The sequence below is a fragment of the Hypanus sabinus genome, chromosome 27, assembly GCF_030144855.1.
Source record: "Hypanus sabinus isolate sHypSab1 chromosome 27, sHypSab1.hap1, whole genome shotgun sequence".
In the NCBI taxonomy this organism is placed as follows: domain Eukaryota; kingdom Metazoa; phylum Chordata; class Chondrichthyes; order Myliobatiformes; family Dasyatidae; genus Hypanus; species Hypanus sabinus.
In genome coordinates this window covers 17,647,117-17,673,939 of record NC_082732.1, presented here as the reverse complement: position 1 = coordinate 17,673,939, position 26,823 = coordinate 17,647,117, and the positions used below count along the sequence as shown (strand labels likewise).

At 41.6% G+C, this 26,823-nt stretch overlaps 1 protein-coding gene across 6 annotated transcripts in view; it reads right to left on the bottom strand.

Annotated features, from left to right (window-relative positions):
* LOC132382019 (zinc finger protein 362-like) overlaps positions 1–12,286 on the bottom strand; it is a 66,003-nt gene extending 53,717 nt beyond the window's left edge. For 2 of the 6 annotated variants that reach the window (XM_059951824.1, XM_059951825.1), the window contains exons 1-2: positions 8,336–8,443; positions 6,392–6,535 (exon numbers count right to left, since the gene is read on the bottom strand). The gene's annotated coding sequence lies outside the window, so the exon portion shown is untranslated. Of the gene's footprint in view, positions 1–6,391; positions 6,536–8,335; positions 8,467–11,987 lie in introns of those variants that run through there. The other 4 variants (XM_059951827.1, XM_059951823.1, XM_059951828.1 and 1 more) reach the window with 3 other exon arrangements.
* Between the last annotated feature and the right edge of the window lie 14,537 nt (positions 12,287–26,823).

Below are 26,823 nucleotides of genomic sequence, written 5' to 3'. Positions count from 1 at the left end.
GGATATTGGGGGCCTCAGCTAAGCATACATACAGTGGCACTAGAAGATTTATGAATCCTGTAGAATTTTCTCTATTTTTGCATAAATATGACCTAAAATATGATCAGCTCTTCACGCAAGTCCTAAAACCAGATAAAGAGAGCCCAATTAAATAAATAACACAAAAAACATTATACTTGTTCATTTATTTACTGAGAAACATGATCTAATATTACATGAATTTGTTGGAAAAAGTATGTGAAACTGGGGTAATGCCTTCTACAAAAGCTATTTGGAGTCAGATGTTTCAATCAATGAGATTAGAGGTGTGAGTTGTAAAAAAGACACACAAAGTCAGATTACTGACAGAGCCATAGCCTGCTCTTCTTAAGAAAGATCTGTTCATGTGCACCATGCCTGGATTAAAACAACTTTCAGAGGACCTTAGAAGAAGAAATGTAGAGATACATGAAGCTGGAAAAGGCAACAAAAGCATTTCTAAAGATTTGAGTGTTCATCGTTCCACAGTAAGAGAAATTGTCTACAAGCAGGAAACTCAGCATTGTTGCTACTCTCCTTAGGAGTGGGCGTCCTGCAAAGGTCACATCAAGAACACAACATGAAAAACTGAACGAGGTGGAAAAAGAACCCTAGGGTACAGCAAAAGACCTGCAGAAATCAGTAGAACTTGCTAACGTCTCTGTTCATGTGTCCACTATAAGAAAAACACTGAACAAGGTTGATGTTCATGGAAGGCCGCCACGGAAGAAACCACTGCTCCCTAAAAAAAGCATTGCTGCACGCCTCAAGTTTGCAAAAGACCACCTGGATGTTCTACAACACTTCTGGGACAACGTTCTGTGGACAGATGAGGCAAAAGCTGGATTTTTTTTTGTCAGAAATGCACATTGCTATGTTTGGAGGGAGAAGGGCACTACACACCAACAGCAAAACCTCATCCCAACTGTGAAGCATGGTGGAAGGAGCATCATGGTTTGGGGCTGCTTTGCTGCCTCAGAGCCTGGACAGCTTACAATCATTGAGGGAAGAACTAATTCAAAATTGTATCAAGACATTTTACAGGAGAATGTCAGGGTAGTAATCCATCATCTGAAGCTTAATAGAAGTTGGTAATGCAACAAGACATTGATCGAAAAGACAATAAGTCAACAACAGAATGGTTTAAAAAAAATTTTTAAATTGTGATTTGAAATGGCCAAGTCAAAGGCCTGACCTTAATTCCATAGAAATGTTATGGAAGGACCTGAAGCAAGCATTTCTTGAAAGGAAGCCCAACAACATCCCAAAGTTGAAGCTTTTTTTTAAAAAGGAGATTGGCCTAAAATTCCTCCAAGCTGACATGCAGGACTGGTCAACAGTTACCGGAAATGTTTGGTTAAATTTATTGTTGTAGAAGGTGTCCACACCAGTTACTGAAAGGAAAGATTCACATATTTTTTCCAGCAATAAATAATTGAACAAGTAGAATGTTTTTTTTGTGTTATTTATTTAATTGGGCTCTCTTTATCTAGTTTTAGGACTAGTGTAAAGATCTGATCACATTTTAGGTCATATTCATGCAGAAACAGAGAAAATTCTACAGGGTTCACAAACTTCCTAGCACCACCATATATTTTCTTAGACAACTTTTCAACAGAGTACTCCAGGTGTCTCAACAACATCCTAATGTGAAAAAAATTCCCTACTCTATACGACTCTCACGGTCTTCTTAACCATTTGCTTCCTTTGTAAAATTTCGTTTGAACCTCTGTGAACCAGCAAACCAAGATCTCCAAATTCCCTGAATACTAAGTTCATGAACTCGATATGTGATGCGCAAGCTACGTGCACATTAAGGAGCAAAAGAGGTAATTGAGCAGTAATGCCATCTCGGATGAGTATTTGCATTTTTTCTGCGCATCAATAAGTGCCAGTCATTTCTTACCAACACTCCCAATCTACTCATATGCTAGAGCACAGGAGAAGAAATCAGATAGATGTGTATATATGTAGGGTAAATTACTTCCAGTGCAGTAAGGTCAAAATGACAAGAAACGCAAATTTAAGATAGGTGAAGAACTTTGTTTTTAAAATCAAGGTGAGCTACTGAGCCTTTTTAAAAATGCATTTGTTCACAGAGCATGAGCATTGCTGCCAGTGTCGGTATTTATTTTCTGCACCCGATTGCTCCCTGAAATGAGATGTTTAGGAGACAGCAACATTGACAGGCCTGGATTTCCTTTTAGGAGGAACATCAACGAAGATTCATTAATGAGGTGAGATTTAACTCAACTTCCCTGGTGGGGTCAAGCTCACTTGTCTGCATTAATGGTCTGAACCTCCGGTTACAAGTTCAATCGTTTAACCACAATGCTTATGTTGTAGTTAGGAACTCAATGCCCCAACGAGAATACATTCAAAAATGTGGGGCGTCACGGTAGTGTATTGGGCGCCACAGTAACGTAGCGGCGAGCGTGATGCTATTACAACTCGGGGCATTCTGGAGTTCAAAGCCAGCACCGTCTCCCCGTGACCATGCGTGTTTCTTCCGGGTGCCCTGGCTTCCACCCTCAGTCCAAAGGCATGCCAGTAAGTAGGTTAAATAGTCATTGTAAACTGTCCTTTAATTAGGCTAGTGTTAGATAGGTAGGTTGGTGGGCGGTGCAGATCAGTAGGCCAGAAGAGCCTGTATCTCTAAATAAATAAATAAAAGACAACTTTACTGGGTTCTGGATAAAGAACAGATCCATGTAGCACCTATATAGATGATTTGACCACTGACAAAACCACAACATCCAAGTGGCACTTGTTGCCCATTCCCTTGGGAAGGCGTTGGATGCTGCAGTCCTTCTGGTGAAAGCAACCCCAGTTTTCCAGGATTTTGACCTATTGGTAATGACAAAACAGCCACACATTTCCACGTCAGGGTGGCATTCCTGAATTTCTTTTTCCTTTTATCTACAGAGCCTGGGAAATTGGAAGGCACTGCTGGGGTGGGCAGGTTTGTAAATGGTACATGCAGCCTTGGTACACCAGTGGCGAATAACTGGGATGGTGAATGGTACCTAAAACAAGTAAAATGCTCTGCTCTAAATCCTCAATGGATTCATTTATGCCCAAGGAATAAACTGGAAGGGAAGAATCAAAAATGAAAATTTACCTCAGAAATTGAAGTTGGAAATTATGTTGACTAATCAACTTTTCAGGAACTTTCTATAATTTTCAAACCATTTAAATGAGCGAGATGATTTGGTCCTCCCACTCAGACAGAAACAATTGAGTCCATATCACAGCTGCGGACTGTTTAAGGACTTCAGGATCTTTACCATCATTACCTAACTCAATGTCAATGTCTGTGCTGACCGGGCCATGAGTGGAGGAGAACTAATTTATCATTTCTGAATTCACCTGTTGAGTGTTTTAATCTCTCTGCTGCTCCTGCAGACAACACATGAAAGAAATATTCCAAAACAAGACACAACAATAGGTTGAGAGAATTCACCATACTATTTAGAGCTGCTTTATAAAACTCTGGTTAGGCCACATTCACTTCAGATTGTCCCATTACAGGAAGGATATGGAAGCTTTGGAGAGGGTGCAGAAGAGAATTACCAGGATGCTGCCTGGTTTAGAGGGTATGTGCTATAAGATAAGGTTGGACAAACTTGGTATGTTTTCCCTGCAGCGGTAGAGGCTGAGTAGTGACTTCACAAAAGTTCTTAAGATTTGTTCATTCGTTCTTATGACATGGGCAATCATGGTCTTTCCAGGGCCATGACTGTTCTTGGCAAATTTTTCTACATAAGTGGTTTGCCATTGTCTTCTTCTGAGCAGCGTCTTTACGAGACAAATGCAAATATCTATAACACACACAAAATGCTGGTGGAACACAGCAGGTCAGGCAGCATCTATAGGAAGAAGCACTGTCGACGTTTTGGGCCGAGACCCTTCATCAGGATTTCCACCAGCATTTTGTGTGTTGTTGTTTGAATTTCCAGCATCTGCAGATTTCCTCGTGTTTGCAAATATCTATGTCAGGATGCTGTTTATTGACGACAGCTCAGCATTTAACACCATCATTGCTACAGTCCTGATTGAAAAATTACAGAACCTGGGCCTCTGTACCTCCCTTTGCAACTGGATCCTCAACTTTTTAATCGGAAGACCACAAACTGTGTGGATTGGGTATAACATCTCCTCCTCGCTGACGATTAGCACTGGTGCTCCACAGAGATGAGTGCTTAGCCCACTGCTCTAATCTCTATACAGCCACGACTGTGTAGCCAGGCGCAGCTCAAATGCCATCTATTCATTTGCTGCTGATACAACCATAGCTGGCAGAATTTCAGATGGTGACCAAGTGGCGTACAGGAGCGAGGTATACCAGTTAGTTGAGGGGTGTCGCAGCAATGACCTTGAACTCAATGTCAGCAAGACCAAAGAGCTGACTGTGGACTTCAGGAAGGTTAAGACAAGGGAACACAAACTAATCCTCGTCAAGGGATCAGAAGTGCAGAGAGTGAGCAGTTTCAAATTTCTCTGAGGACCTAACCTGGACACAAGATATTGTTGCAGTTATAAAGAAGGCGAGACAGTGGCTATATTTCATTAGGAGTTTGAAGACATTTGGTTTGTCAACTAAAACACTTGAAAACGCCTACAAATGTACCGTGGAGAGCATTCTGACTGGCTACATCACAGTCTGGCATGGGGGGTGGGGGGTGGGGGGGAGCTATTGCACAAGATAAAATAAGTTGCAGGAACTTGAAAAAAATAGTCAGATCTAGCACGGGTACCATCCTCTGCAGCGTCCAATCCATTTTCAAGCAGAGGTGCCTTAGGAAAGCGGAATTCGTCATTAAGGATCCCCACCGCCCAGGACATGCGTCTTCTCACTGTTACCGTCAGGAAGGAGATACAGAAGCCTGAAGGCACACACTCAGTGATTCAGGAACAGCTTGTTCTCCCTGCCATCCGATTCCTAATGGACATTGAACCCATCAACACTACCTCACTACTTTTTTATTTGTTATTTTTGCTCGACTTATTTTAACTTAACTACTTAGTGGGCATATCTATACCTAATGTAACTCAAGTTTGTTTTCTCTATATTTATTTATCATGGATTTAATCGTACTGTTGCTGTGAAGTTAACAAATTTCACGACATATGCCGGTGATCTGAAACCTGATTCTGAAGATGGGTGACCCGGAGCCATTATCAATACTGTTCAGAGATCGTCTACCTGGCATCAGCGGTCGCAAAACCAGGACTTGTTATATGCACCAGCTGCTCGTACGACCATCCACCACCTGCTCCTATGGTTTCATGTGACCCTGATCAGGGGGCTAAGCAGGTACAACACTTTGCCCAAGGGTGACCTGCAGGCTAGGAGGGAGGGAGGGAGAGGGAGAGATCTCCTTTGGTGAACAGGCATCTCCACCCTGCCAATCTATTACAAGATTACCAGAGGCGCGGTTAAAGAAGGCAGCTGGTAGCTTTTCGCCAGGATGGAAATGTCTAATACTAGAGGGCTTGCACTTAAGGTGAGGGGAATAAATTAAAAAGTGATGAGCTGGGCAATATTTTGTTTTGTTTAGAGAGATGGGTGCTTGGAATACACGGCCAGCGATGGCACTGGAGGCAAATATGAGAGAGGCCTTTAAGAAGTTCTTAAACAGGGACATTTGCAGTGAATTTAGGCACAAGGGATTAGCTTAGTTAGAAACTTAATTAGTTCAGCACAACATTCAGGGCTGAAAAGCTTGTTCCTGTACTGTTCTGTTCTATTTTTCCGATGTTTGATAAAGTTACAGGAAACAAACAGGAAAATGCTGTGAAACACCGTCAGGCCAGGTACAGAGAGAAGCAGCGTTGGAACCATCACACCTGGGGCTATCGACCACAGATGTGTCGTCCACCACAGATGCTGTCCAACCAGCTGAGTGTTTCTGGAACTCTCTGTTCTGAAGGAGCTTAAAAAAAAAGATAATCTGGATTCCCCTGAAGAGAGACAGGAACATGGCCTCCACAGGTCCCTCTTAGGCTGTGCTGATTTTTGTTATTTTCACACTTCCCACAGCTACAATACCTTGTTCCTGAATTTCTAAATTTGAATAATATTAAATGTAACATGTGAAGGCTGAGAAATGGTCTCGACTGGATGCTAAGCTGAGCATGTGATAAGTTTATAATTCAAGGGTACGACACTGTGAATGCTCTAAGTATAAAACATAAACAGAAAATGCGAAAATACTCAACAGATAACGAGACGCAATCCATGTTTCAACTCAACGACTTTTCACTGAAACATGAAATATTAACATAATTGTAAACTTCAGCAAACAGAATGGTTGAGCACAGAGAAAAGTTAGGTTGAAGATACCCAAGGAAAAAAAAAATTCCTCCTCACCACTGCCATCCACATAAGCATCTGTTCTCCAAAATGAAGCCTGCAGAGTTTTTGGATGAGGAACTCTTATCACCTAATGAGGCCTGCAAGAATCACGCGTGTTGTCAATTCTGGGTGTGCGAAGCCTGGAATCCAGTCATGCCCCTACAACAGAACAGCTTCAATGCTTCTTTAGTCAAACTTTATCGTAAAACTCAATGTATGTAATGTTCTATCATTAACTATTAAAATGAATTGATTCCCTGGTGTTCAGTAGGCTTGTGTTTGGCATGCAAGGCACAAATGACTGTATTAACCACCAGTTAACAAACAGCCTTTGAACTAAGGACAGAATAGAAACAAAATGTAGTATTGTAGTAAATTATTCATTTTTAATGCTATATATTGCTGGAAAATATTACTACTTAAAACCTGTTTAGCCTCAACACATCAGTCGTAAATTTTGATATAGGTCCGCACCAAATCACAATAATTGTAAAATCTATGCGTACTTTTCCCTTTGACAACCAAAAACACTGTATGTGCACATTATTTGCTTTCAGAAGTTCCATTATATATTCCAAAATTGGCCCAGCTGACCAAAATGAACAGAAAACAACAGTGCCCATCCAGAGACTCTTCACTGATCCAGACCAAACACAACCACTACCAGCTTGTCCGCGATGACCATTTCAGACAAGAGAATCAGTCTGCCCAGCCATACGTCCTACCTAAAGATTGCCCAGCGCAATCACCAACCTGTCTATCCAGCCAAGTCACCAGGGCCACTTTGAGCACAAAACCGTCACGTGTCCTTATAAAGAACTTGCTCACTCAGGCAGACTTGGTGACCCTCTTGGCTCCTCTTTCATGGTCCTACTCCCTAGATTCAGCAGCATCACCTGTGAGAGCCCGTTCCAGAAAGCCCTGCCAACCGTACCAATTTAACCTCCAGCAACACAACAAATACAATGCTCATGTTAACAAGTCCACTTTTTTTTAAAAAAAGTTCTAACATACACTATATCCCAAAATATATTGACAGTTCTTATTTGCAAGTGTATTTTGCATAATTCCATGTTACTCACAGCCATTTATTTAATGCAAATCAATTCTTGTTTTCATTTAAAGCATTATAAAATGAACGTAGTGATTAAAAGCCACATTTTCTCTTTTTTAACAATATGTAGTTGATTTTTAAAAATAAAACTTTTGAACATATATTTCAAAAACTTAAATCTGTCAAACCCTAAGCCTGAATTTAAATTTCAAACTAAAAAAAACTTTGAGTTAAGCTTGTTATTATTAGTTCTAAAACAGCAAAGCTTTTTTTAAAAATAAATGTGTAAAGGCGGTCATATGGTTTATTTCTCTGAAATGACTGTTAATTAATAAAGATTGGTATCCACTTAAATACAAATATGTTGAATTTCTTACAAACTTTTGCAAAAACAAAAAAAACAGTACATTATAATATTGCACGGATTGCCTCAACTGCCCTTCTGCACCCGCCTCTCCCACATTCTCAGACTGTCTGGACTTTTTTTTAATAAAAAAAGCGACAAAAGAAAAAAACAAAAATGGCAGCCAGTGTTTAAAAAAGGACATAGAGTCGCCATATTTTGCAGGTCCCAAAGTAATGAAACAAAAAAATAGCGATCTGCTCGGATCAGCTCTAACATTTGCATGTCTGATGATTCATTGTTTACGTGCGATTTAAGAATTGCCAAGGGTTTGAATCGCCCGGCACACACACACAAAAAAAATTCAGACGCCTGAACACTTCCTAGAACACGCATGCCTTGCATTGCATTTGAATGCAAAAGCCAAAGATCTGAAAATACTGTGACACTTTGCATGGAGCAAAACATCGCCTCGCCTCTACTCTCGCCTCTGCACCACAAGCATTGTTTGCACTGAATGCAAAAACACCCAAGTTTTGAAATCACAGCATTGCATACAGACCTTGCTTGCAAAGGGTCTTTTTTTAAAAAAAAATAAAAGGGTTGCGATGATCTTCGGGCTTGTTTCAGGCAGATCTCATCTTCCGGGTCGCCTGCAATTCACTTCTGGTTACTACAGGCAATGAGGGGGTCTGAGTCTGGGAAATCAGTCCATGAAAAGTACTTTAGTACCACGATATTTCATTGACATGCTCAAGGCAGCGTTCCCCACTCTATCATTTTTTTTAGTGTGTGAACATCGGATAGGTTCTTTATATATACAGAAGTTAAATATGTGCACTGGGCTGGAACTTACAGTCATGCAATATCGGCGTGAGTATCACCTTCCAGCATTTCTCTTTAAAATATTATAATTAGTGCACGTACGATAATTTCTGGAGTATTAATACCCATATTCTCAGATCTTAAAAACAAATATTTGCCTTTAACAAAAAATACGATGTGTTCAGTTCACAGTGACACTTGCGCTCGGAGGGGGTTCTAATGACTTGCGTTTAAAATCACACTTTTAATGTGGGAAGAAACTTAAAACGTTCTGCAGAATTGTAATCGGGCAGAAACTGATCCCAAGTCAAAATAACTGGAGAGGTTGTGAGATGCAAGTGTTGAGTCAGGTGTTGAGGAAGTTTCCGAAGTTGGAGAGGGGATAAGGAGTTAATGATATAAAGTCTATGTTGACCTGAACTTAAGATAGCAAGGCGCGGAAGCAGAAAGAGGCCGTTCAGCCCGCTGTGACTGTTCCTGAAGAACAGATTTGGAGGAAAGATGGAGGATACACAAGTCTTCAAGGGAGGTGCTTTGGGTAATGAAAGCCAATGTAAGCCTTCAAGAACGTGGATGGTGACTGATTAGAACTATACATGTCGGTGTTTGTGTAACGCATGAGGTTTATGAATGAGGAGGCAGCAAAGAGGAGGAGTCTAGAACCAAATCATAATGAGGATTTTAAGTTGAAATGGGGCGAGGAGGGGCAGGGATGGAGAACATTCAAGAAGAAGTGGACTGGCTTGACAATGGAGAGGATCGTGTGGTGAAAGCTCATCTCGTGGATAGATCTGACGAGGAGCAGCCTGGTTGTGTATCGGAATGCTGGCAAGAAGAGGGATGGTGTTGGAATGGAGTGAAGGGACTGAGAGAGATGATGGAGAAGTCATAGCTCACAGCTTTCTCCTCGGCCCTGATGCATTTCCGATGCTCTGACTGAGGGGCGTCATTCATCTTCTCTATTTCTGCCCCCTTGTGGATCCTATAATGTCATCTGAAAGAGCCCCAACCTCTGGAAATCCCTCCATAAACTCTTTATTCCCCTTCAAACCTATCCCTTTAACCTGCCATTTTGAGACAAGTATCTCCCTATATGTGAAAACTTGACTACCGACACTTGATTTGATGTGAATCTCCAAATAAATCCAAGTTCTTATCATTTTCTTTCTGGAGAATAATCAAACCATAATGCTGTTGAATAGACTCCATTCCTTACCTTCAGATAGATCCAGGCCACATTTTGTTGTATGCACAAGAATAGATTCATTTGGAGCACATGGTCAAGGAGGGTACAATAACACTACTGGAGCTGTTTTAAGACTATAAGAACGCAGCAGATTTTAGGCTGTTTGGTCCATTGAGTCAGCTCCACCATTTGATCATGGCTGAAATCTTTTTCCCTCTCAACCACATTTTCCTGCCTTCTCCCCATTACCTTTGACTCCCTTAATAATCAAGAACCTATCAAACACCACTTAACTGCACCCAGTGACTTGGCCACCACAGCTGTCTGTGGCAATGAATTCCACAGATTTATCACCCTCTGGTTAAAGAAATTTCCCCTCATCTCTGTTCTAAAGGGCTATCCTTCTATTCTGAGGCGCTGGCCTCTGGTCCGAAAAACTTCCACTACTTGAAACATCCTCTCCATGCCACTCTATGTTGGCATTTCAATATTTGGGAGATTTCAATGAGATCCCATCCTCCGACCTTTTTGTTCTAAACTCCAGTAAGTCCAGGCAACACACACAAAATGCTGGAGAAACTCTGCAGGCCGGGCAGCATCTGTGGAAAAGAGTACAGTCAAAATCGCAGGCTGAGGCCTTTCATCAGGACTGGGAAAAAAAAGATGAGAAGACAGCATCGGAAGAGGGTGATGGGCGGGTGAGATAATGTGGGAGAGGGGAACGGGAAAGATGACGGGTGTGGGGGAGAGGCAAATACCGGAAGTTTCGAGAAATCGATCTGCTCTCGGTGTGGTTCTTGTGTATCATTGAGAACTGAGATAGATTGGAAGCCCGCTACACCGAGCACCTGTGTTCCATCCGCCAGAAAAAGCAGGATTTCCCTGTGGTCACCCATTTCAATTCTACTTCCCATTCCCATTCCAACATTTCAGTCCATGGCCTCCTCTATTAAGGCCACACTCAGGTTAGAGGAACATCACCTGATACTCTATCTGGGTAACCTCCAACTTGATGGCATGAACATTGATTTCTCAAACTTCTGGTAATTGCCCCTCTTCACCATTCCCTGTTTCCCTCTCTCACATTATTCCCCTACCTGCTCATCACCTCCCTCTGGTGCTCCTCCCCATCAGATTTTCCCTTCTCCAGCCTGTATCTCTTTCACCAATCAACTTCCCAGTTCTTTACTTCACCCCTTCCACCTCTTCTGATTTCATCTCTCACCTACCCACGTATTTCTTCCTCCCTTCCCCCCTCCTTCTTGCTCTGACTTTTCTTCTTTTCCCAGTCCCGATGAAGGGTCTCGGCCCAACACATCAACTGTTTACTCTTTTCCATAGTTGCCTCCTGGCCTGCTGAGTTCCTCCAGTACTTTGTGTGTGTTGCTTGAATTTCCATCATCTGCAGATTTTCAGTGAGCGCAGGCCCAGAGCCATAAAATGCTCCTCACATGTTAACCCTTTCACTCCCAGGACCATTCTTGTAAAACTCCTCTGGACCCTCTCCAATGCCAGCACATCCTTTCTTAGATAAGGGGCCCAAAATCGCTCACAAAACTCCAAACGTAGTCTGACCAGTGCCTCATTAAGTCTCAGTATTACATTCTTGCTTTTATATTCTGGTCTTTTCAAAATGGGCGGCACAGTAGCGTAGCGGTTAGCACAACGGTTTACAGTACAGGTGACCCAGGTCCATTTCCCGCCGCTGCCTGTAAGGAGTTTGTACGTTCTCACCGTGACCGTGTGGATTTTCCACTGGGTGCTCCGATTTCCTCCCTCTTTCCAACCTACCGATTGGTAGGTTAATTGATCATTGTAGGATTATTTTAGGATTAAATTGCATGATTGCTGGGTGGTTTGTCCTGAGGGGCCTGAAGGGCCTGTTCTGTGCTCTATCTCCATTAATAAATAAATGCTAACATTGCATTTTCCTTCATGACCCCTGACTCAACCTGCACATTCACCTTTAGTGAATCCTGCTCTAGGAGTCCCAAGTCCCCTTTGCACCCCCAGTTTCTGAATTTACTGCCCATTCATAAAATTGAGGCTCCCCATACATCTCGCCCACCCCAAATTGTGCTGTTCCTTTGCGCTACGACGTAAATGATTAGAATTCAGCTCAGTTTTATTCCCACTCAGCTCGCCAGCCAGAGGCAAATGCAAAACGTACCTGCACAACGAGAGCCTTAGGCCAAACTCTCACCTGGAGCTTTTGCAAGTGGGCTGTACAATGCATCTCTCTTTCTAGTCTTCCATGTTGTGTGATGTTGGATCAGTGCTGTCCCCTCCCCTTTACATACTGCTTAACAAGAGGCAGCTTCCACCCCGTTGTTATAAGACTATTAAACAGTTCCCTAGTATGATAAACTGTTCCCTTAACCTCATAATCTACTTTGTTGTCATTTTGCACCTTATTGTCTACCTGAGCTGCACCCCTCTGACTGTACACTTTATTCTGCACAAAGCACACACACAAAGTGCTGGAGGAACGCAGCAGATTGGGCAGCATCTATGGAGGAAAATAAATAGTCGGTGTTTGTTCTACCTTAGTGCACCGCGTAGTGAATTATGCAAGACAAGCTTTTCACCCTGTGACAATAATTAACCGATTCCAGTTCCAATCCCGACTTGTAGAGAGTCACAGCTGCTAATTTGCTTCTAGTCAGGAGAAAGGGCATTGTTTAATTCACCTGTGTTATGAATTCAATGTTTACTTTTCTAATTCTTTTGAAGTCAGAAGCTTATGGTGTGGAATGCATCCTGGCACCCTGTGTTTTGGCATGGATAGGTACACAAGATCTGGACTGACACTGAGAGGGCACTCCATTTCTCTGCAAAGCCTCGTTTCAGATCAGGCATCCGATTACAAGGTCAGGAGTGGGGGCATTTGCCGATGATCGCACAATGTCCAACTCCATTCAGCGCTGCTGAGCAACTGGAGCTGCCTATGCCTGCACAGTCCAAACCCGGACAACTTACAGGCATTGGCTCACAAGTAACACAGTGGTCCTCCACAAGGACCACCAGCTTGTCGTAGGGTTTGGAGGCTGGAGTGCCTCAAATACCCTGACAGCTATGTTGGCTGGAGTAAGGGCCTTGTTGCTTTTGCGCTTGGTAGGGTCACCCATGCCAAACAGGTCAAAGGGTAGAGGCCAGGCTAAGAGTAGTCCACCGGTCCTCCTGGTTTGTGGGTTCAGCTCAAGGCAAACAATCCTGACTGGTCAAAATACAACCGTAATGGAAACAGCACTGAGGAATCCTTTAACACAGACAGAGATGGAGGACCTTCATTGCTGCCCTAAGTGCCAGTAGAAACACAAGTGCCAGACAATGACCATCCCCAAGAAAAGAAAGTCTCAGTGCCAAGCCATGATATTCAGTTTAATTTCTATTGAGAGTACCACACTTTCATCATCCTGGGTAGAAATGACCAGACATTCAACTGGACCAGCACATTAATGCCATGCCTACAAAAGATGGTCAGAGACTGGGTTCAACACAGTGGTTTGCTTTGCGACACCCCAAATCCTTTCCATAGTTTCAAAAGACATAGGTCAGGATTGTGATGGAAAACACTCTCCATTTAACTGGATGGACACAGAGCCAACCACGCTAAAGAAGCATGAAGCACATCCTCTCTCTCAATGTTAACAAAACAAAACACCTGGTAACTGGTTTCAGAAAGGAAGGAGAAGGGTGGATCAGTGAACATGCCTCTTTCTACGTCGTAAGGTTAAGAACTTCAAGTCCCTAGGTGTGAACATCACCAACAGCCTTTCCTAGTCCAACCACATGTCCAAGAAAGCTCACCAATGCCTCACTTCCTCAGGAGGCTTAAGAATTTTTTTGCGTGTACCTGTCAATTCTTACCAATGCACCTTAAAAAGCATTCTGTCTGGGTGCAACACACACAAAATGCTGGAGGAACTCAGCAGGCCAGGCAGCAGCTATTGGGAAAAAAACACAATCGACATTTTGGGCCAGCATAATCAAAGAGCTCACCCACACTGAACATTATCTCTTCTCCGTTCTCCTATTGGGTAGAAGTTACAAAAGCCTGAAAGCACATACCACCAGGATCAAGGACAGCTTCTATCCTACTGTTATCAGACTCTTGAATGGACCTCTTGTCCATTGAGATGGCTTCCTGGCCTCAAGAGTCTCAATCTAACTCACTATGATCTTGCACTTTATTGCTTATGTGCATTGCCCTTTTTCCACAAGCTTTTACACTTCATTTTGCATTGTTAGTGTTTTCTCCTTCCTCGATGTCCTGTGTAAAGATTTGATCTGTATAAAAAGCATACGTCAAGCTTTTCACAGTATCTTGGTACATAAGGCATAGGAGCAGAATTAGGCCATTCAAGTATGCTCTTGCCATTCCATTACAACTTATTTATTTTCCCTCTCGAATCTCCTGACTTCTCCCTGTAATCTTTGACACTCTTACTAATCAGGAACCTATCAACCTCCACCGTAAATACACTTAATGACGGTCTCCACAGCCATCTGTGGCGATGAATTTCACGGATTCACCACCCACCAGCTAAAGAAATTCCTAAATTGCCCGCACTACCTCAGTGCACTGAGGCAATGAAATGAGGCTCGCAAATCAAAGTTTTTCACTGTGCATCGGCAGACACAGTAACATAGTGGTTACCACAGTCCCAGTGACCTGGGTTCAATCCTTCTGCTGCCTCTAAGGAGTTTATACGTTCTCCCCGTGGCCGTGAGATGCGCCAGTTTCCTCCCATAGTCCAAAGATGTACTGGTTGTTAGGTGAATTGGTCATTGTAAATTGTCCTGTAATTAGGCTAGGGTTAAATTGGGGGATAGCTTTGCAGCCAACTCGAAGGGCTGGAAGAGGTTATTCTGCACTGTATTTCAATAAATAACAATAAATAAAAGTGACAAAAATAAACTGATTTACCAAAACCACTGATCAATAATGCAAACCTAATCTCTGCTAACCCTCCTCATCTTTGAACTGCTTTGCTGCAGGTGTAATCTTGCAAAATTCCTCCGATCCACTCCCAAAATTCTCTTCAGTGTGTGTTATCTGGAACTTGACCTTTGTCTTAATCTGAACCTTCAGTACTGTGTGCTCCAGCTACAGAGATCAACGCTGGCATTCCTTTAATCTTTGAAAATGTATTTGTGTCATTGAACAATGGCAGTACAGTTGACAGCCACCTGCTCGGAGGCTGGTGCCATCCCCCAGCAAGGACTACAATTCCAGTCTCATTCTTCTGCCAAATAGTTTATTTTGCTCAGATCTCTTTTGACTGACATCATTGAATCCACCTCCACCAGTCCTTCACCTAATATATTATAAATCGCTGTATAAAAGTTATTTTTACTATTCATCTTGAATCTGTGATTTTTGACACTTCCACCTGTTACGTACCCTGTAACTGGATCACTTACCAGCAAAGATAGAGAGGTCCGTTGAAATCTGATGGTACTATTTTTAACAGTATTTATTGATAAAAATACACAAAAATAATATCAATGCAAACATACAGATAATATACATCGTCAATACTAAATCTAAAAGCGCGGGTATAATAATAATCACTAAGCAATAGCTCTATCGTCGTCTAGGGGATAATGTATTGTCCGATGGAAATATAAAAGTCACTCAAGTTCATTCAAGCTGCAGCTTTTTGGTTGGAGAGAAAGACGGAGGTTTAACTTGCCCATTCCTTTTATGATGTCAATCTTTCGAGAGTCGTTGGGGACTGATTTCCCCTCTGTGGTTAGCTAAAGCCGTGCTTCCGTGGTAAAGGCCCACCAATTTCCGAGGCAAATGGAAAAGGACGCACGTGGGCTTTTCCACCGGCTTTCGCTATTACGCTGTTGCAGGAGTTCTAGCATTTCTTCTGGTGCGTCTCAAGGGGCTTATCAGTATGTTCCCCAGACTCTCTTTTATCCTGACTCACAGGGTCTCAGATGTCAATCAGGTTGGGATGATGCAATCCCTCCACCAACCCCCCCCCCCCCCCAGTTCATTGCCTGGGGGCTTCGATGCATCCTACAGTATTCAATACACAATTCCGTCTCCAAGAGACAATAGCCGTTATCAATGGTTCCGCCTTTCGGAGGCCAGGACACATTCCAAACTCTTTGTGGATTCTGCATGTCTTTCTCTCATTTCCTGGGTCTCCTGAACTGACTTGATAGTGATCTTGCGATTCTCAAAAAGGAGGGGGCCACGGACGTAACACACCAAAGGGAACAGTTTCCATCTAACTGCTCTGCTCTCAATGCATCAGGCTGCCACCAAGCTGCCTGCTGTAAGGAAGATCGCCTGTGCACGGTGGCATGCACTCCTACGCATCCTTTTAAAGTTGGCGACCAGAACCAGTTGGTAACTGCAATACTCCAGTTACGGCTGAACCTAATAAGGAATGCAACAGATTCTGCAGATGCTTGTCCATTTGCCCCTCCTCGCTGGCACTTACCTCTGCAAGTGGCACAAATGCTACACCTCCTCTGTCGCCACCATCCAGGGCCCCAGACATGCCTTCTAGGTGAGGCACTTCACCTGCGAGTCTGTTGGAGTCATCTAGTGTTCTTAGTGTGGCCTCCTCTACATTGGTGAGACCCAACGTTAATTGGGGGATTTTCACTCCGTTCTCCACAACAGGCAGGATTTCCTGTTGGCCACCCATTCCACTTGAGTTTCCCATTCCCAATATCGCATGTCAGTCCATGGCCTCTTCTACTGCTACAATGAGGCCAAATTTTAGGTTGGAGGAACAACTCCTCATATTCCATATGGGTAGCCTCCAACCTGATGGCTTGGACAACGATTTCTCTAAAGGTGGTACTTTATCTCTCCCTTTCCTTTTCCATTCCCCTTTGTGGCTCCCCTCTCATGTCTTCTCTTCTCCTCTCCTACCTATCACATCCCTTTGGTGCCTCTCCTTCTTCCCTCTCTCCTATAGACCACGTTGCCCTCTCTTATCAGATTCCTTCTTCCTCCCTTCGCGTTTCCATCTTTTACATCCCAGCTTCTCACTTTATACCTCCCCTCCCCTCTCACCTGGCGTCACCTATCACCTGCCTGCTTGTACTCCTTCCCCTCCCATCATCTTCTTATTCTGGCTTCAGCCCCCTTCCTTTCCAGTCCTGATGAAGGGTCTCAGCCCAAAATGTTAACTATTTATTTCTCTCTAAAGATGCTACCTGATCAGCTGAGTTTCTCCAGCATTTTGTATGTGTTATTATGGCAGAACCAATGTTTTATAAAGGTTCATTGGAACTTCCTCACATTTCAGTTCTGTTCTCTAATGCTGTGAGTAAATCCTAACTGTACTCATTAATGATTTTTTTGTTCTAAGTTTCTCTATTCATCCCCAGTTAGAGCTTCTTTCCACTCCTCATCTACCTTCTTTTCCCTGTTCCGAAGAGGAAGGCCTCAAGTTTTGCAACTCATCTTCATCTTTAAATTCAAGCTTGTCAGGCACACTGGGATGACGATGTCGGGTCGGGTTAACCTCGGAAAGCAACCACATTCCGGTTGTTCTCCTCCTCCCTGGGGGTGATTTGCTTCACGGGACCGCTTTCTTCCACCATTTCTTCTGGACGTTGGTACACCTAAGTGGCCTGCTGGTGCTCCTGAGGTAAATCTGAAGGTTCTCCTCATGGACATTGGGCATTGACAATGATACACCACGTGATAAACCAAAAGCAAAATTAAACAAAACCAATCCAGGACAGGACAGCCTTCTTGATTAGAGTCTCTTCACCAATCTTTCCATTTATTTTATTACCACTGACACACTTCGGCTTCAGTTACGATTTCTCTAAATTACAGTAGTTTCTCCCCCCCCCCTCTCCTTTTCCCAGTTACTCACCCTGCTTTTCCAGCATCACCTCCCAACCCCATGATATCCACCATCAAGAAGGACAGGGAGAACGGGTGCATGGGAACACCACTCTCAACTCAACAGGTACCCTTGCAAGTTGCATGCTACTCTCTTAAACTAAAATCCTGTTAGTTTCCAGATAAAAGATCTCGTGGCAGTATTTCACACTATCTCTCTGTGACTCTGAGATCAGGGGAGATGTTCCCAATGTCCTGGCCAGCATTTATCGCTTAGTCAACTTGATTAAAGCCCATTATCTTGCAGTGACTATATTGCAGTTGATAGTAATCTGTAGCTGAGTTTCTTGCTGGTATATCAGTGTGCTCTTCTAAAGTACTCCACTGGCTGTTAAATGCTTTGGGATGTCCCAAGGCTCTGAAAGCCTTTTTCCATCTTTATTTATTTCTGAAAGTGGTCTCAAGTAACACATTAGCAGGCTGTATGGCCTTAGGCATGAAGGAATGATACAGTATTCCAAACCAAGAAAAACACATAGTGCATTCACTGAAGATTGTAGCAAGAAAGCACAACACATATTAATAAGACCATAAGATAGTAGGCCATTCCATCCATCGAGTCTGCTCCGCCATTCAATCATGGGCTGATCCAATTCTTCCATTTATCCCCACTCCCCTGCTTTCTCCCCATACCCTTTGATGCCCTCGTTAATCAAGAACCTATCTACCTCTGCCTTAAAAGCACCCAATGACTTGGCCTCCACAGCCTCTCGCGGCAACAAATTCCACAGATTTACCACCCTCTGACTAAAGTAATTTCTCTACATCTCAGTTCTAAATGGATGTCCTTCAATCCTGAATTTGTGCCCTCTTGTCCTAATGACCATCCTTCAATTCTGAAGTCGTGCCCTCTTGTCCTAATTATATTCAGAAGTTCCCAGTAACTAATAAAAGGCATGTCTAAGACGGGGACTTCCTAACCTGGGGTCCATGGACCCCTGGGTTAAGGGTAGGGGTCCATGGCATAATAAAGGTTGGGAACCCCTGGTCTAAGACATTAGAAGTTTGGAGTTTTGTTTCATATCGTGTGTTGATTTCACTGATCTCTTCTGCAGTGGAGGCTGAAGTTTGATATGCACCCAAGATCAGATGGGTAAAACAAATATCACTCACTGTCCATCACCTTGGGCCTTATATCAATCAGAGACAATAATGATGTTATATGTCTACCATGACAGCCTGATGAACTCATTCTTAGCTCACAAATTAAGAACAACTATTTGCGTGGATAAAGTTAAGGTTATTGAACTTGAGAATTGTCCTGAAGGTTGGATGAATTAAAGATCAATCTCCTGAATCAAGAAACAATCTGTCAGATGAACTCAGCGGGTCAAGCAGGTGGACAGGAGATATTGACTGCCTTGGGCCAAAATTCTGCATCAGGACGTTAAGAGTGGAGAAGGCAAGATAGCCAGTTAAATGGAAGGGTAGACCCTCAATACTACTGCCACTATTTCAGAAAAAAAAATACAGCGATATTAAAGAATGTGTCTGCCTTCTTTACGGGTGGTGGAGTGGAGAAAGGTCTCTACCAAAGTAGGTGTAAGGCACTCCTTTCCTCTGCTAGTCTGCAGGTCACCCTTGGGCAAGGTGCTGCACCTGCTTAGCTCCCTGACGTGACACATAATGATGATGATGCCTTCCTGTGCCTCTTTGAACATCCATTTAATTATCGTAAAAATATTGAACATAGGGAAAGATACCATGTGTAGTGGTCAGAAGTGGGTGTTTAAGGGGGAGGTTATATGATGGAAGTTCCAGGAACATTTTCAATTGTAGTTAGCAAATCTGGCTTCAGAAATATTTAAATTTGATGCCTTTTAGAAAGAGACGCTTTAAATAGATGCATTTTATGCAAATATATGCTTATGTGGGTTTCCTTAATGTGCTTATGGTGATTGGAGGAGTGGGACTTGTTCCTGCACACATGGTCTTGCAGGAAAGAGGGATTATGAAAGAGGGATTGTGTTCATGACTTAACACTGGGGAGAATTAGAAAACAAACATACACAAAAATAAATTTTAAAAGGCCAATGGTTTTCTTAGATTAAAAAGCGTGCATGATTGGATTGGAAATTACTCTACGTCAATATCCTTTCACAGTTGAGATACATTTATAGAAGGCACTTACCTTGGAAGTTCTATTAAGAAAATCCCTTGTCAAAGTATTCAATATACAAAGCTTTCCACAGTACAGTTCAGCCAACTTTCTAAGCATAGCCGATGACCTTTCAGACACTAAAAAGGCAGTGTGTGTTTGTCATCTCTCCCCCCACCACCCCCAGTACCCCGCTGCATGTCAACATCTATGTCTAAGAGCTAGGTGACAACATCTTCATTGAAAGCTGCTTTGTTCTTTCCACCAACAACCTGCTTGTCAATTTCAGGCCAGTCCATTAACTTCAGATCAGCCAAACTATCAGTCCTGTGTAATGCATAGCTCAGCATTCGAGGATGATTAAACAGAGACTGTTACATTAATTTCTTACAGTTCAGACTCCACTTTCCCAGGTTTGCCTGGAGATTGGCGGCTGAATGAAGCCTTCAGGGTGCAACATTTAACATCAACCTTCTCAACTGTCTCATCAGGAAGGCTGCATGAAAAATCCAACTCACAAGGCAATCACAGTCTTGTAGCTCACCCATAATCATCAACTGAGGAAATCAATCACCAAATGCCTGTTACCATAAGACAAAGGAGCAGAAGTCGGCCATTCGGCCCATCGAGCCTGCTCTGCCATTTCATCATGAGCTGATCCAATCTCCCCTTTAGTCCCATTCCCCCACCTTCTCACCATAACCTTTGATGCCCTGACTACTCAGATACCTATCAATCTCTGCCTTAAATACACCCAATGACTTGGCCTCCACAGCCACCCGTGGCAACAAATTCCACAGATTCACTACCCTCTGGCTAAAATTTTTTTTTCGCATCTCTGTTCTGAATGGGCTCCCTGCAATTCTCAAGTCATGTCCTCTTGTACTAGACTCCCCCACCATGGGAAACAACTTCGCCACATCCACTCTGTCCATGCCTTTCAACATTCGAAATGTTTCCATGAGGTCCCCCCTCATTCTTCTAAACTCCAAGGAGTACATGTCCATGTACGCTGCTGGCATTTAAAGCAGGAAACTAAGGAGGTAGATGGACCTTAAACAAGTGGGAAAAACTAACACACCCATTAATTACATTGATCACTCTTGCAAGGTTTCAGTCCTAAATTGGACTTACTAATTTTCTAATTGGTAGTCACCCTGATTCACATCTGCCACTCCTTAAGAATCACCATATCCCAAATATTTCATATCCTCTTAACCTTTTCCCATCACAGCCATCTGCTGCCAAGGTCTAGCTGGATATTGTTCTGCAAAAATCAATCATCAGTTTATTGTTCTGGATCTCCTCTGCATTGAGTGGCTCCGTGTGCTCTAATAACCAAAACTGAACTAATGCACAGGGTAAAGTCTTCCGGCAGATTAGAATTACTTTAGTTTATATTCAACTCAATAGTGTCAATCATAAATCATTAGGCTACGGATTTAAGCCCCTTTTAGAGACCTCACTTAAGCACTAGAGCCAAATCAGTGATTGACGTGTTTGGTCATCTTCTCAAATACAGAATCCCACAGCACAAAGCGCGAGTGAATGGCTTGTACAACCCTTCTTTTTCCCTCATCACCTCATCACCAGGTGAAAATTATATTTTTTTAAAAACTGCAGCTGTAGGAAATATGACAAAAAAATAAGAAAATGCTGGAAATACTGAGCAGGTCAGGCAGCATCTGTGGAGAAGTGACATAGTTAACATTTCAGATCGCAGCTCCTTTATTCTGATACAGGCCCAACAACTGAAATCTATCTCTTCACACAGATTTAGCTGACCTAATGTGTATTTTTGGTGTTAATTATTTTTGTTAAAAAGAAGATGTTATGATCATTTATCTCAATCAATCTTTGGGAAGTTTGCCTGTTAGTTGTACTGGGATAGCATTCGGCCATGTCTGCAGAATCCTGTGTTCATGGTGATTGAGACATCCCGAGAACATTAAAAATGTTTTATAAATTTAAGTTCTTCCTTTCATAATTACACAAACCATTATTTGTATAGTGTAATATCTCTTTAGCAGCTACTGATGCTAGAAATGATGGGATGGGGTAAAAGTGCATGCGTGATACTTTACAGAACAAATTTCACTTTGTTGACCTACTTCTCATTCCTAATGCAGCAGTCGAGTGTTGTTATGCTGATCTATGGCTGTTCAGTCATACAGATCAATTTTGAAATGGTTTTGTTTTGATGATTCATAGCCAGAAATTAATTTCACGGCTCTATGCATGCGGGCTTATTAAGTGCATTAAGAGAAGAATCAAACTGCCTTCCAAATAAAAGCAGCCTCTGCTTTATCATTACTATTTCTAAAGAAAGGGCCTATTGATGACTAGAAATGCCCGTGGAGTCGTTGTGGAGGTTACCTTGGGCATAAAGGAAGTGCCAAACAAGTTGCCATAATCTGTGGAGGGACATAAAAATTCTCCTGTCAGAAATATCCAATTTAATAATCCCCAGAGACAAAGATGACTTGCTTCTGCTCCAGTTCTGAGGGCTGGAAGTTGCCTTCTTTAAACATGAATTCTTTTAATATGTGGAGGCTATTGCAGGTCGGCTTACTGCACGATCTTAATAAGGTGAGGTCTTGGTCCAGTGTCAAGGAGATTCAAGGTGATTGTAGTCCAGGCTCTGGTGTATAAGCACATAGTACATGAACACATAGGCATGGAATCTTGACCACAGCTTATTTCTTTGTATCCTGCTCTTCCTCACATACTGTCCCACCCTGACTTCTTTTCCTTCAAATTCTCCTCATTTAGAGTCCTGACCTCAGTTCCACAAACTTTAATTGCCTCCATCTTTCATCTCCCTCCTTTGGAGCCTCATCTTCCAGCTCTCAACTTCTTCATTCTTCTTTGCTCCTTCCCACTCAGCCTCCTCACTTTCCCACCTTCTCCCTCAAACTTCCTCCCACATTCCAGCTGCTCAGTCTTTCCAGAGTTATGTGTCGCCTCAGTTGCCACCAAAAATATCTGAATCAGATTCTCACTAGAGATGTCAGGGCAAATGCTCAGAGATTGAGAACTGCCTTATGCAGACATGGAAGGAACTCATTAAATGGTGTGCCTTCAAATACCCTATCGGGATGGTGAGCTACTTTGAGAGTGTCCATTTTGGTGATAATCTTCTGAAAAATTCTCTTGTGTGCCACAGTAATTTTAGCAGAGATTATCATTGACTAATGAATTAATAACAATGATTATGGACTGTTTTAAAATAGAATGAGTCCTGGTGTTTATTTGTGTGTATTTATTGTTTTAATATTAATACAAGTATAGCAGAGTGTTTCTCCCCTTACATCTCTAATTGTAATATTAGATCTGTGAATACTGGTTTGTTTGGTGTTCCTAGAGGCAAGTGTAAAAGAACTGTTGATGAGGCTTTTTCCTCATGCACCAAAAATCTGGAATACTCTACCCGCTGAGGTTCATCAGGCCAGTACTGTGAAATGTTTCGAAATACTTCTAAAAACTCACTTTTTAAATTTGGCCTAGAATAGGATTTCTGAATACCTGTTGATGTTGATTACGTTTATTTAATTTGGTATTTGATTACATTTTATTCTATATAATGTTTGTCTTTACATATGGTTTTTAATTTTGTTTCATATTTTTATTAATGCATTGATCTATCTTTACAGTCTGTGTAAAGTACTTTGAGCCTGCATCTTTTTGTATGAAAAGTGCTATTTAAATAAAGTTATTATTAGTGTAAGCATAGAGAAATTGAAATAAATGGAGCCTTCTAGAAAGCCTGTGCAAAAATTATTAACATTCATCATCATCATCATGTGCAGTGTCATATGAATGAGTGATCATGATCTTTCATCTGTCTTTAATCTAAGAAGTTCTAATAAGCTCTTCAAAACTTTTGCCTGCCCATCCCTTGAACGTCATGCGCTAATGACCACGACTTTTTCTTCCATCAATTCTTCCTGTCACTGCAAGATGTTCAAGCTTCTCTTTTCTCAGTACGTGTCCCAGAAATTCTAGCAGCCGTTTCCTGATTTATGATATCAGTCCTTTACTTATTCTGGTTTATCGCAACACTTCCTCATTTGCTACTCTGTCCTTCCACAATATTTTCATAATTCTTCTCAAAAATTACATTTCTGTAGCTTCAAGTCTTCCCTGATTTTGGTTTGGTATTGCCCAACATTTGTTTCCATATGTTAGTGTGGAATGTACAGTTACGCAGCAAAACTGAGTTTGTACCCACAGAAATTAAGTTATTCTTTAGTATCTTGCTTAAATACTTGAACGTGCCTTTGGCAATCCCAATCGTTCTTCTAATTTCAGCCAAAATCCCTTCCATCAGATGTTATGGTGCTCCCTAAGTAACTGAACTTACATGCTTGTTTAATTGTTTATCGCTCACTTTCAGCTTGCATTTCTGTATTTCTTTCTTCTTTGTGACAACCGTACCGTCAGTCTTCTTGCAGTTGATGCATTTTGCACTTTCTTCAACAACTTTATTGAGTATTTCTTGGAGTTTCTCTTTAGAGGTATCTATCAATTAACCCTTTTTAAAAGACAATTGAAAAATAACAATTTCTAAATGATATTGTTATTTCATCTCATATATAACATAAAAATGTGAAATGGAAATTAAAAGCTTTGATGCATATTCATGAAAGATCAAAAAAAGGAAATTAACCACACATTACTCTCAATGAGACTCTTGTTACTGTGCTAATGATAACAAATATTTTATATCCATTTTACATTTGGTTGTTTGGAGTGCTATGCACATAGATTCATCAGTGAGTCTTCTATAATTAGACTTGACTAGGTTCATTACTGAAAACAATATCCCACGTGAGTATGTTGATGAAAATACTGTTTATATTGCCATTACAAGATTTTTCAGGCAGTTAAATGTTTCGGGATTGGAATTCCATGGTTTCAGAACTTCATTGCTAATCAATTTATGCTTCGATCGAGTCACTAACCAATCCCTTTTCTAGTTCAGCTTTTAAGTCGACAAATTTTCCCCTCCAAGTTCATCTGGCTTGTAAATTAATTAATTGCATTTCAAAATTATCCAAATGAAGCCACTGTAACATTTCCGAATTCACTTTGTCTAATGTTGCACTGTCTGCATACTTAATTAATTTCACAGTTTCATCAAATGTATTTGTCATGTGTTTTTTTTAAGTTTGGGGAATATTTAAAAGTTAAAACATGACATCAAGTGTTTTTCCAGATCCCTGTTATTTGGAGTTCAAATTATTTAAATGTGAAAAGAAATATGTAAAAAAAATCAATTTACAAATCCACACAACATTATTTAATATTTGACAAGAAAAATTTTCAGTTATCAAAAACAGACATCCAAATCCTCAGCAATTATTTAAGGACAAACCTCCATTCAGTCAGTGAGTATTATTGTACGTAAGTAGTCCTGAATACACCAAATTCACCCCAGTCAGTTCTAAAATTGTCGCTTTTCAAAGCACAGTCAGTTAAAAAAGTAATTACCTTGGGTACAATTTTCATCACTCAAGTTCCCTAAGATCTACTTTTGGACACAAAGCCTCTTCGTGTACTATACAATGGAAGTCTATCAGTGAATATCCAACATATTTGGCAAACAGATTGACCAGATTTGCCCCTATCAATCAGTTGTCATGTAAGCTATTTTGTTTAGGTTAACTTGAATGGTTACTTGGTTGACCAGACAATTCTTTTACTACTGCCTTACATATTTCAATCCCTGTGGTGTGTTTAGGTAACATTACCAAGTTAACCAGACCTTTGCATATGTCATTACCCCTACAAATTTGAGCAACAATGGCTAGCCTGGCTGACATACACAGTAAATGGTAGGGCACTGAGGAGTGCAAAGGAACAAAGGGATCTGGGAGTTCAGATACATAATTCCCTGAAAGTGGCGTCACAGGAAAACAGGGTTGTAAAGAAGGTTTTTGGCATCCTGGCATTCATAAATCAAAGTATTGAGTATAGGAGTTGGAATGGTATGGTGAGGTTGTATAAGACATTGGTGAGGCCAAATTTGGAGTATTGTATGCAGTTCTGGTCACCTAACAAGATGAAGGATATCAGTAAGATTGAAAGAGTGCAGAGAAGATTTACTAGGATGTTGCCGGGTCTTCAGGAATTGAGTTATAGGGAAAGATCGAACAGGTTAGGACTTTATTCCTTGGAGTGTAGACGAATGAGGGGGGATTTGATAGAGGTTTACAAAATTATGAGGGGTAAAGACAGAGTAAATGTGAGTAGGCTCTTTCCAGTTAGATTAGGAGAGATAAATACGAGAGGACATGGCTTTAGGGTGAAAGGGGGAAGGTTTAGGGGAAACATTAGGGGGAACTTCTTCACTCAGTGGTGGGAGTGTGGAACGAGCTGCCATCTGACATGGTAAATGTGGGCTCACTGTTAAGTCTTAAGAATGAATTGGATTGATACGTGGATGGGAGAGGTCTGGAGGGTTATGGACTGGGTGCAGGTCAATGGGACTAGCGGAATAAAGTTTCAGCATAGACTAGAAGGGCCAAATGGCCTGTTTTCGGTGCTGTAGTGTTCTATAGTTCTATGATGTAACATTAGTGTTCTCGTCAAGACAACTGGAAAGAAATTTAAATGACTAGTATCTTTTGTTAGTTTTTCTGCTACATTTGGGTCCCACCGTTAGAATTCTACCTTTAGCTATGTCTCTGTACATGGGGAAACCCTTAACGTGCTGAATACCTTTCTGCTTTTCTGTCAAATGGAAAGGGACACATAATAGCTATAATTCTTTAACATATTCTTCCTCACAGAGTGGTTTCCCATGTTAAGCAATAGCTTCTGAAACCTCAAAACTAGCAGCAACTAAGTAGGATCTACCTGAAATAAATGTCATCAAAATATTTGCGACATTTTTTTAAGCGCTGATTTCTTGAGAAATGTGTTCTTTTTGTTTCAGCTGACTTTTATCGCAAAGGCGTTTATGAACAGTTTCATAATGCCTCTTGGAAGTCTTACACACCATTAACTTGGAATATAAAACCCCAATTCTTTCACTCCACCACTCCT